Below are 11,975 nucleotides of genomic sequence, written 5' to 3'. Positions count from 1 at the left end.
GCCAAGATGATTTGGGAAGTGCACTACCTTCAAGTCATTGGGCATTTCAGGGTCGAGAAAATAGTGGCAGTACTGCAGAAATATTTCTATTGCCCGAATATTTGACAGGATATCGGGAAGTACATCAGATCCTACATTCCCTGTGCCATTGCCAAATCGACCATCAAGAAGTAAGACCTCTATACTCCATTGCTTACCCTTAGTCGACCTTAGGAATCCATCTCCATGGATTACATGTCGAGCCTTCCTTCTACTAAGCATGGAAACGACTATGTTTTGTGGTCGTTGACAGATTCTCGAAGATGACCATTATGGCGACTTGCAAGAAGAATATCACAGCATAAGCCACTGTTAAACTCTTCTTTGAATGAGTGTGGGTACACTTTGGGATCCCACAGTCTATCATCTCAGATTGGGACAGTAAGTTCCTTAGTACATTTTGGTCCAGTCTCTGGGCGATGCTAGACACCAAGCTCACTATGTCCACAACTTTCCATCCCCAAACTGATGGTCAGACATAGGTTGTCAATAGGATGATCGCACACATTCTGTGCATGTACAACTCAAATCATCCATGCATATGGGATGAGAGCCTCCCCTATGTCCAACACAACTATAACTAGGCTCTCCACTACTCGACTAGCCACAACCCTTTTCAGGTGGGCTTGGGATTCCAACCACTATGTCCCATTGATGTGGCCATACCATTTGCAACGACTCAAGCAGATTCATCTCATGTCCAGTCTGAAGCCGACAATGCAAACAAATTCATTGAGCATATTCAACACATCCGCCAACTGGTCCATGAGATATTGGACAGAGCCAATGCTAAGTACAAGCAACGACATGATCAACATTAGGTGCCACACAAGTTCCAAGTGGGCGACAAAGTTTGGCTACATTTGCAGAAGGAGCACCTCGGTGGGCCCCACCAAAAGCTCCCCCCGCTCTGTTATAGGCCATACACCATCACCAAGGCAGTAGGGGACAATTTCTTCAAGCTCGGTATTCCGCCATTCCTTGGTTTGCACCCAGTGTTCAATGTGGACCGCCTTCGGCCCTATTTTCCACCATTGTTGGACACATCTGACATTGAAAAACAACCCACACCAACATACTTAAACCCAAACTATATGGAACAAGCCACAACTGATTGGATTATGGACACACAAATCAAGAACACCCAAGAGTAAAGGATCGAACTATATTGAGTTGTCAAAGCAGGTCAACTCCTTCAACAGAAGTTTCCTCATCTCATGAAGGAACTCAACGCATTTGGGACCATTGCTTCTTAAGGGGGGAGGAAAAGCAAGCCAACTCCTTCAACAGAAGTTTCCTCATCTCATGGAGGAACTCAACACATTGGGGACCATTTCTTCTTAAGGGGGGAGGAATGATCCAGGTGGATATTGGTGGCCACCCACCTATTTCACTTGGACCCCCACCATTGTTTCTTTCTATTTTTCATTTTCCTTAATTGTAGCACAATTTACTATTTTTGGTAGATTTTCGGGTCTTAAACTTCTGGAGCTATTTTGAGGCAATAAACGACGTTTTTTGTGTGTGGAAAAATGACTTTTTTTGGAAAAATCATTGGTGACGAATATGAGTTTTCAACTTGGTATTCATTGTCATTAGTTGTAGTCCATAGATAGATCTTTCAAATGAGGTATCGTGTGCGTCAAACGAAGATCGTATACCAAAGTTACGACCCTGGGAAGTTGATGCACCAATTTAACCCAACGGGGCCCATAGTTTGGCATTTCATCTCCTCCGGTTAGGGGTTTGGATGTTTGGAGTTTTAGATTGTTTCTCAATGGTAAATAGGTCTTCAAGCCTCATTATAACACAATTTAGAGGCATGTAGCCACCACATCCCTTCTCAGAGATAAGCTACCATCACTCAAGCTACTCTTATTTCCATTATGTTTGTAAGCATATTTTAGTATCTGATATTAATGAAATGAAGTGTTATTTCTGTTGCATCTCTATATTTATGGTTATCTCTGTAATTTTTTGCGTTCCTATTTAAATTCAGATCAAGGAGACTATTGGGATTCATCTCCCAATGTCTTTTCGTCTTCCAATTCTCGTTATTTTCCTATTTACAATATTTACATGGATATACCTAATCCTAAAGATTAGGTGTCAACAAAGATGAATAAAGCGTTCTCCCCACTATTGAAGTAGGGACTAGAGACGTAGTCCATATTTAATGAACTATGTCATCAAACTTTTGTGTGTGCATTTTCTTTATGGTCTCCTTTATGTTGCTTCTTATTTAAGTGTTTGCACATATGGTTTTTTAGATGCTCCTCCGTGCAATTATGTTAACATCAACCAAAGAAAAGATATTGGATCATGCTGGTATCAGAGGCATACCAAATCAAGTTTGGTATTAGAGTGGTCTTCTTGTTGATGTGAATTGCGAGGGTGAATAATAACTAAGGCAAAACTCAAAAAAGGTGAAGTCAAAATCAAGTATTTTGACCTAGGGATTGAATGTGCAATACAAAGAAGGAAAATGGAGAATGACGAATATCTCTACAAGGCTTTCTACCAGATGGTAGAAAAGGTAAGGAAATTGTTTGCGTATTATGAGAATAAGTTGGAAAAGAACAAAAAAAATAAAGAAGAGGATGATGCTTTCGTGAACTAGAGATTTGGAGGAGACCCTCTCAAACCTCCATCTCCATCTTCAAGTTTGAGTTCTTCTTCTTCCTCTTATTCTCATTATTCAAACGAGGAGATCAACCAAAGCATTCAAGCATAGAACATTGAGTTTAGAAAATTGCTACAAGAAGCAGAAGAGGAGAAGCAAAGATTGTAGCTTCAGATACAAGCCACAAAAGATGCCTTGGAAAAGTTGAAGTGAAATGAAGGCTTAGAGGAGCCATCATCACTTGCTTTAAAATCGAAAACTAAGGTAAAAAATGTTATTGATTCTTCAACTTCATGTTCTCTTTTTGATGATGATTTTTTTTTTCATTTTAAAGACACTCCGAAGTCACAGATGTAAGGGAGCCTGAACGAATGCCGGATGAGGTTACATCACAATGTTTCAACAATTGTGAGAATAGGTAATCTCCAAAGGGAGGTGAGAATTTCAAAGGGAGAACTAAGTCAAGTTATCCTTGCTAAATCCGCACCAAAGACAATTTTTCAAGGAAGGAAATGTTTTCCAAGAAGGAGACACAAAATAAGGTCAAGAAAGTTGGAGGAAGAAAAACCATTGTAACCATTGCAATAAGAATAGCATCAGAAATCCACATGTTGGAATCTCCATCCAAAGCTATGCCAAAGAAGGACCGAGAACATATGAAATCACCTTTGAAGGAACCAATCAATGAAGCAGTTGAAAAAGGAAGCTAGTTATAGGAAGAAAGCCCACTAGCCTAGTTAGGTAATAAATGGGTAGCCTTTATAAATAGTTGAGTACGACCACCATTGTAAATCACATGTTGGTTTTTAAATACCCCATAGATGGGAAAAAACTTGTAAAAGTGATGAAGTGTATAACATCACTTGAATATGTAACATAGTGATATTTTGGCCTTTAGTTGAATAACAAAGGGTATGGGTCTTGCTGTAAAGCTTTACCATGACTATTTTATAAACTCTTGGTAATTATGGTGTTGTTTGGAATATTGCAAGTTGGAACAAACCCCACAATATATGGTTACAATGTAAAAAAACCATTGTTGGAGAGGTAAATCCCCTCTACAGATAGAGGCGATCCCTACTAGCCCAGAATGGGTCTAGCAACAATCAATCAATGCTACTGTGCAAGTTCCTAATTGCAAATAAAAGATAGGCAATGAACACCTACTTGGATTCCAACGCTATTGTTTGATGAAGAGATGTCGTTCTCGCTCCTTCGCTTTGGCCGGTCACGATCTTCCACGATCCCCGTAGAAAGATACATGCACACACAAAGAGAAACACAAACACAAACGTGAAATCTAATAAATGCAATTATACATCAGTCAGAAAGGATGTAATTCACATTAACCATTACAAAGACAAATGATAATGGAACCATAACAGTAGTCATCTATTATTAATCAATAACAGAGAAAGGTACAACCAAAGTTCTGACGATGAGTCCTTCTCTAGAGGGTCCAGCCAGCAAGTCTCTTAAGCATTCATCCTTGGAGGTAGATTCTCCCAAAACAAAGCTCTCTCTCACACAAGCAATACTCACAACCTTCCTTAAGCTTCCTCTAGCAAATCCACACTTGTCACACCAACTACCTACTAGCAGCAACAGTCTAAGCACTATGAATCCCACACTATCCAAACTCCAAAACTAGCTACTCATGGCAATGGTAGAGGCATAAATAGGAGAAGGAGTCTCCATGAATGGTGGGAGGATGAGCTTATCTTCAAGGAAGGTGGCTCAAATGACGAAACGAACATGCCAAAGAGGGGAGAGAGATACTCACAAGGCCAACAACCAAGTCTGGAATCATCTGGAAGGCCGGCTGTTAGAACAAACTCACCCAAACTGGATCAGCGCGGGTCTATAACTGCACTGGAGCGCTGACATCGCAGCTGAATAACAAAGAAGGTCATGTCAGCGCGATCAGATATGAATAACAAACGTGCTGGCTCATGAAATTCGATCAGCGCGGGAAACACGTGTATTTCCGCGCTGACAGCGCATTCGGTCTGTTATGGAGCGCCCATCAGCGCGGTTATTTCGACAAAAGTCGCGCTGATAGAAAAACTTTGGCAAAGTGGGTCATTTGGCAACATTAGAGAGCATGAGCATGATTAACTATGACTCATGACACAGTAGGGAGACTGACGGGGGGACAGTGACAAATTATTGTGTAACAGATGCCCCCTAAAGCATGAAGCCCGAGAGAGTGGGAGGGGTGAAATGCTTTACAAAACTGCTCAACTGGAACACCACCAGGAAGGACCTGCACGTATGTACAACTGATATCTCAATTACATGTAGTCTAGGCATGGGCGCAGCCATCCAAAAGACATACGAAGAAGGTCTGTGGTATGGACGCAGCCACCCAGCTGAAGAGACCATGATGATAAGAAGGTATGGTCGCAGCCACCCCAAAGACTCAGGTATGGGCGCAACCATCCATCAATGAGTCATGCAATAATAATCCACAAAATCGCAGCCTGGTTTCGAATAGACAAAAACCAGGGTCTTGCGCTCCATCCTAACCCGAACAAAGTACAAGTCCAAGCATGCGAATACATGAGCTGAAGTCAAACATGCATGAACATCGTCTGATTACTAGCCAATAATGAAAACTGTTAACAGACGCGAGAGGTACCACCAATAATAACAATGGTCCTCAAGGTACTTATAGGTACAATCTGCGGCGTGTGAATCAATGAGCTGGTGTCGAACACCCGCAGAATCATCCGAGCGGAGGCCAATGATGAAAACCTCATGTCGAACACGAAGAACCTGCCATTGAGGCATGCAGGCTCTAAGGCACCTGAAGGGAGTCTCTAGGTCACTTTCCTGGATAATGAGCTGAAGTCGACAGGAAGTAACCTTGATCGAAGGTGGGCCATGATGTTTCCCACATCATCGACACGAGACAGAGAAGGATAAAATATTTTGTGCGAGACATCAGAGGGAGGTGGTAAGCTTGCAGAGGCCAACTTCTCTTGAACATATCGGCGGCACAACAACGGATTTGGCAGTATCTGACATCAAATGAGCAGTGGTCATGGTGACAAGGCAATGAGCAGATGAGAGGTCAAAATAGGATAACCCGAACCCACGGAGGCTAGTGTAAAACAAGATGAGAAATCCCCACCCAGACACGAATGCAGACGAGTGCCATGTTCAAGAGCGACATACTGCCGACACGACCATTATTACGGTTTCATTTTCCCCACCATTTCTGGCAGGTACCCCGATTATTTTTGGAGGACAAGCTTGACGGGGATAGCATATGCTTGGGAAGGTGTCATTTCGACGATGTCCGATGTCATTAAGTTTTAACGAGCCTGACAAAGGAAGAACTCGGCGTCTTTTCTTGTTTAGAGAGTCTGAAAAGACAGCAGAAAAGGAAACTCCAGGGGGGTCCTTTTTCGTAAAGTTGTGTCTCTCGAGCCCAAAAAAGTATAAAACAATGCTCGAAAGAACCGCCCGACCAGTATGATCGAGGAGTACTTTTCGTGAATAGTGACTTTGACCCGAAAAAGTAAAAAAGCGGTCGGAAGTACGTCGTTTTGGAGCCAATAACGAGTGCGAAACAACAAAAACCCGGCAATCTTTTTTAGTTTAAACGGTCGAAAAAAGAGCTTTAAAGGCGACCGCCTCTCATTCCTTTTAACGAGCCGAGAGGGGGACTCGGCAATCTTTTCATCTTTAAACGGCCATAAAAGAGCTGAAAGCAGACCTCCATTTTTATTCTCTTTAACGAGTCAAAAGGGAAAAATACTCGGCAATCTTTTCACATTTTACGAGTCAGAAAAGAGCTTAAAGGAGACTCGTCCTAGAGGAACGAGTGGTATAAAGGGTAGCAACTGGTTCCGGCAATGGTGGAACTGCTCAAAACATGTAATGGTCAAGAGGCTGGCTAATCAAAACCACTCATCGCTGCGGTTCCTCAGGAAAGGAAAAACAACCAAGTGAAAGCATATGATCGGCCAAAGAGATGGCGGCGATGGAATGAAAACAACCAAGGCTCATCTAGCAACGTTTAGCAGATAAAAATGGCAATCACGAGATGTAAATCGGGTATGGGTTCATTTTTACACAAGCTTGAACCATGGAGAACTTTGCTTGGATTCGGTTTCATGTTTACACAAGCTTGAAACGAAAAACTATGCTTGTTATAAGTTCGCATGCCCCCAGCATAATAACGTAAATCGAGGTACATGCCCCCCAAGCTGCATTGCATTCAACAAAGTGGATGGAATGAAGGTTCACTCTCGAGATCGATGAAAGACTCGACTTTTATTTTACGAGATCTTAATCAAAAGACTCGATTTGGAAGGGAGGTGTTTCATTTTTTAATGAGGTTGACACAGTAAAAGAACTATCCTCAGAACCCTTGTTTCATTTTTTAACGAGGTCGCCACAAGATCAAAACTATCCTCGGACCAAGCCTTGTTTCATTTTTTAGGGAGCTTGACATAGGAAAGTGAACTATGCTCCGACCAGACTGCCTCATAATGAATAGGAAGTCGGTGCTTCCAAGAGTGTTATTCCTGGTGGAAGGACCACATCTTGGAAGTCAGGATCTAATGCCTCCAGGACACTATGCATGACGGTGTCATCACTGGATACAGGCACAGGGTAGGTGGCCACGTAGTTGATCTGCGGTGGGGCAGATACAACTGGTGGATAAAAACTAGGAGGGGACGACAACTGCACAGGAGGCATTGGGTGACTACCGAACGACAATTGATCGATAGTCACAATTATTCCATCGTGTGGAAAGCAAACCACACGGAAAAGCGAAGAAACAAGTGCTCCCATGGCGTAAACATAGTCGCGACCAAGGAGAAGACTAAAGTCTAAAACACCTTGGGTAACCAAGACGTCTATATAGACGGTTTTTCCTCCCAAAGTAATAGGGAACATCGGGAGAACTCCTAGAGATGGGCAGGCTCCTCCGTCGAAAGCCAACAGATTCTGAGTGACTGGCCCAAGCTGCAGGGAACCTAAAGCTTGCCAAGTAGTGTACGGCATAAGACTGACAGACGCTCCTTCATCCAAAACAGTGCCAGGTACTGCCATAGCACAGGCATGTACTGTGATCTGGAAAGGCATATGGGATGGAAGGCGACCGGTGATCAGGCGATTCCAATCAAAGGAAGCGACCAGACTACTTGGTGGGGGAATCGTATGATTGCCCCCATGTGCTAAAGGAACCGAAGGAGAACCTTTGGGAGCAGCAGGGTTAGGAGAGTCATTTCGGGACTCCAGAGAATCCGAAGAGACGAGAAGAACGTGGGCATGATTCTCTTCCGAAACAGAGTGAGCAAGCGGCGGACTCGAGTCGACACTCTTTCTGACCAATGGTTGGTCTGGAACAGGCTGGACACAGCCGGGTTCGGGGAGAGGGGCCTGGATAAGAGAAGAATGTGAACCAATCTCATTGTCGGGAGGCGGATGATCTGCAGCTGCAGAAAGACGTTGATATCCAACGGGGAGTTGGGGTGAGGGAGCTGGGAGACTTTCCAAGACACTGGAGGCTTTATCCATGAGTGGACAAAGGTGAAGGGGATGATTGCCTTCACAAAGTCTACAGGGGATCTGAATCTTCCCTTTTCCCTTACCTTTGCGAGTCGATAGGGGAACATCGTCGTGAGCCTCAGTGGACGATGAGGGGCGGGCCGGATCACGAGACCATACTTCTAGAACCCTAGGAATTCCAGGACAATCGCGAAGAAGAAGGTCCTCCTCGCATAATCGACAAGGAAACTTAACCTTCCGCAGAGGAGTGGAAGGGGGCCTGACTTCAGGTGTACTCGAGGGAGCAACAATTATACTTGTAGCCTCTCCCTTAGGAGACTTCTTCTTCTTGGTCTTCTTCTTCTTCTTCTTCTTAGCCACCTGGTTACTCGAAATGAGGCCTTCACTAGGCGAAGTAGAAGATGAGGACGTAGAAGTAGGCGTCGAAGGGGAGAGATCCACCTTAGGATCAACATGATGTTGTTCAGGTGGAGGGACTGATGGACTAGCAGCCGATACGGCAGGGACCAAAGAGGTTGAAAACAACCAAACAGGCAACCCGACAGTTAACCCCGGAAGGGATAATGTTGCCATATAAGGAGCACCAACATTCCCGAGAGGAGGGAAATGACCAGGATTCCCGTCAGAAGGGGAACTTGGGTTGGTGAACCCCGGAAAAGTTGCCATGGCGAACAAAAAGAAACGTACTCAAGCTAACGCACACAAGATCTAACCAGGTAACGTTAATCGTGGCCAAATAAATTTTTAAGACACAGGAACTAAACTTGGCCTTTTCATGTTTCAAGAGTCGAGAAAAGGACGAAAAGATGACTCTAGTCTCCTTCGAATGTTTAATGAGCACGAAGTGACAAGACGCTCACTGGCACCTTTTCTTTTAGGGAGTCCGAAAAGGATCAAAAGTGACTGTTCTGGATATTCTAGGCAAAGGGTTTACCAGGCAATCCGTAAAACTGCTTATACACCTTGGCAATCGTATGAGAAGCAAGGACTTTCCGTACTGCAGTCAATCTTCCCGAATGCTGTATTCGGTGCGTTACGGTTCGCAAGGCGGCAGACTCGGCTTCCTATGGATCAAGGATAAAATCCTAGTGGGGTCTCCCTATATACGCGACAGTACATGGGAGCACAATCCGTGTTAGACCACTATCGAGTCACAAAAGGAGGAATCACCCAACCGTAATGTGAAACAATAGTGACTATGTTTAAAGACGCCGGAACACGTCTCTAGCCTAGACCTCTAGATGTTTGCATTAAGTTCCAATGCGTTTTTAGGTTTATTCAGTTTATTTTATGGTTGATCTTAAATTAAGTTTCGGTTTCAGGCCCTATCGTGTGATCTCTCACAATTACCTAGATGCAAACTACATGCCAAAGAATATCATTTCGTTCGATGAATTCTAACTATGAGAGGGTTAAGAGTTTTCAACCAAACAAAATGAACTCAATCAATCAAACAATCTAATGCAGCTAATGGCAAAGAAATGAAATTTTTTCTTTTGAGAACACAAATCAACGAAATGCTCTTTTTCCCATTAACTATTGAACGCAAAAGAGATTGTTCGTTTTCTTTTCAATGGCAAAGTGCACTAAACAAACTTTCGAGAAATAATAACAGACAAATGTGAAAAGAACTGGTTGACCCCAAACAACTGTAATCCGTGTCCGGGTAGTGAGAAGTAATCGAAACAATACGAAGACTGGTTCAATAACAATCACCTAAACAACCAAGCAAGTGTGAACTGATCGATCCAAACAATTGTGATCTATGCTTGGTAGTGAAGAAATCGAATCAACATAAAAAGTGGTTCAATAATCGACACTAAAAATCGACCAGCAACAAGCAGTGAAAAAGCCTCAAGCAAATCAATAAGAGGGTTGTGGATGAACCTTGAATAGACAAGTAACCCAAGCAAATGGTTTCTCGATGAAACTTCTAAAGGGCTAGGTCACAAGGTCTAAAAAACACAAGACTCACTCGAATGAAATCAAAGAGAGAGTGCCCCTAACCAAAAGTAATCAAAACAAGCTAATTGAGGGACAAGAAACAACAGGGGATAAGAAAGATTAATGAATTTGGGAGATAAAGTTATAAAAACAACTTTTCAGGAATCAGCGCAAGTTACACACTGAGAACCCGCGATGATCACTATGTCAGCGCAATTTTTACACAGAACACCTGAGATGTCAGCGCAAATTTTACACAGACCACCCGCGCTGATCCGATTTCAGGAGTCGTCGTGGGAATTAAGCTAGCAACCCAAGGTCAGCGCGGGTAAAAAGTATACCAAGTGGCGCTGACATCGCGACTGTACACGTCTTTTCCGCGCTGATCTGATTTCCAGGATCGTCGCGACTGTTAGGCGTAATTACGCGATGACCACGAAGTCAAAGAAACAGCTATGCGCTGTCAGCGCGACTGTTTTGATATAAACCGTGCTGAGGCCAAAAAACAGGCAGAATCAAGCCAAAAGCTCCCAAACCAAGGCAATAACTCTTTAAACAATTTAGACACCTCCCAGACTGAACCAGGAAGTCTAAAAGCAGAGAACTAATCCCCAATATTTGAAAAGAGAGTAACAATCAAACTCAAAAACAAGAATGAACAAAAAGAGGCAAAGGCCAGCTCCCCAGCGGAGTCGCCAAATTGTTGGAGAGGTAAATCCCCTCTACGGATAGAGGCGATCCCTACTAGCCCAGAATGGGTCTAGCAACAATCAATCAATGCTACTGTGCAAGTTCCTAATTGCAAATAAAAGATAGGCAATGAACACCTACTTGGATTCCAACGCTATTGTTTGATGAAGAGATGTCGTTCTCGCTCCTTCGCTTTGGCCGGTCACGATCTTCCATGATCCCCGTAGAAAGATACCTGCACACACGAAGAGAAACACAAACACAAACGTGAAATCTAATAAATGCAATTATACATCATTCAGAAAGGATGTAATTCACATTAACTATTACAAAGACAAATGAGATTGGAACCATAACAGTAGTCATCTATTATTAATCAATAACAGAGAAAGGTACAACCAAAGTTTTGACACTGAGTCCTTCTCTAGAGGGTCCAGCCAGCAAGTCTCTTAAGCATTCACCCTTGGAGCTAGATTCTCCCAAAACAAAGCTCTCCCTCACACAAGAAATACTCACAACCTTCCTTAAGCTTCCTCTAGAAAATACACACTTGTCACACCAACTACCTACTAGCAGCAACAGTCTAAGCACTATGAATCCCACACTATCCAAACTATCCAAACTCCAAAACTAGCTGCTCATGGCAATGGTAGAGGCATAAATAGGAGAAGGAGTCGCCATGAATGGTGGGAGGATGAGCTTATCTTCAAGGAAGGTGGCTCAAATGACGAAACGAACATGCCAAAGAGGGGAGGGAGATACTCACAAGGCCAACAACCAAGTCTGGAATCATCTGGAAGGCCGGTTGTTAGAACAAACTCGCCCAAACTGGATCAGCGCGGGTCTATAACTGCACTGGAGCGCTGACATCGCAGCTGAATAACAAAGAAGGTCATGTCAGCGCGATCAGATATGAATAACAAACGCGCTGGCTCATGAAATTCGATCAGCACGGGAAACACGTGTATTTCCGCGCTGACAGCGCATTCGGTCTGTTATGGAGCGCCCATCAGCGCGGTTATTTCGACAAAAGTTGCGCTGATAGCAAAACTTTGGCAAAGTGGGTCATTTGGCAACATTAGAGAGCATGAGCATGATTAACTAGGACTCATGACACAGTAGGGAGACTGACGGGGGGACAATGACAAAT

The sequence above is a fragment of the Pinus tabuliformis genome, chromosome 4_1 (genome assembly GCF_031772625.1).
Source record: "Pinus tabuliformis cultivar Carrire ecotype Pingquan chromosome 4_1, CPIR1, whole genome shotgun sequence".
Lineage (NCBI taxonomy): Eukaryota > Viridiplantae > Streptophyta > Pinopsida > Pinales > Pinaceae > Pinus > Pinus tabuliformis.
The sequence above is the reverse complement of the archived record's forward strand: the minus strand, read 5'-3'. Positions refer to the sequence as shown.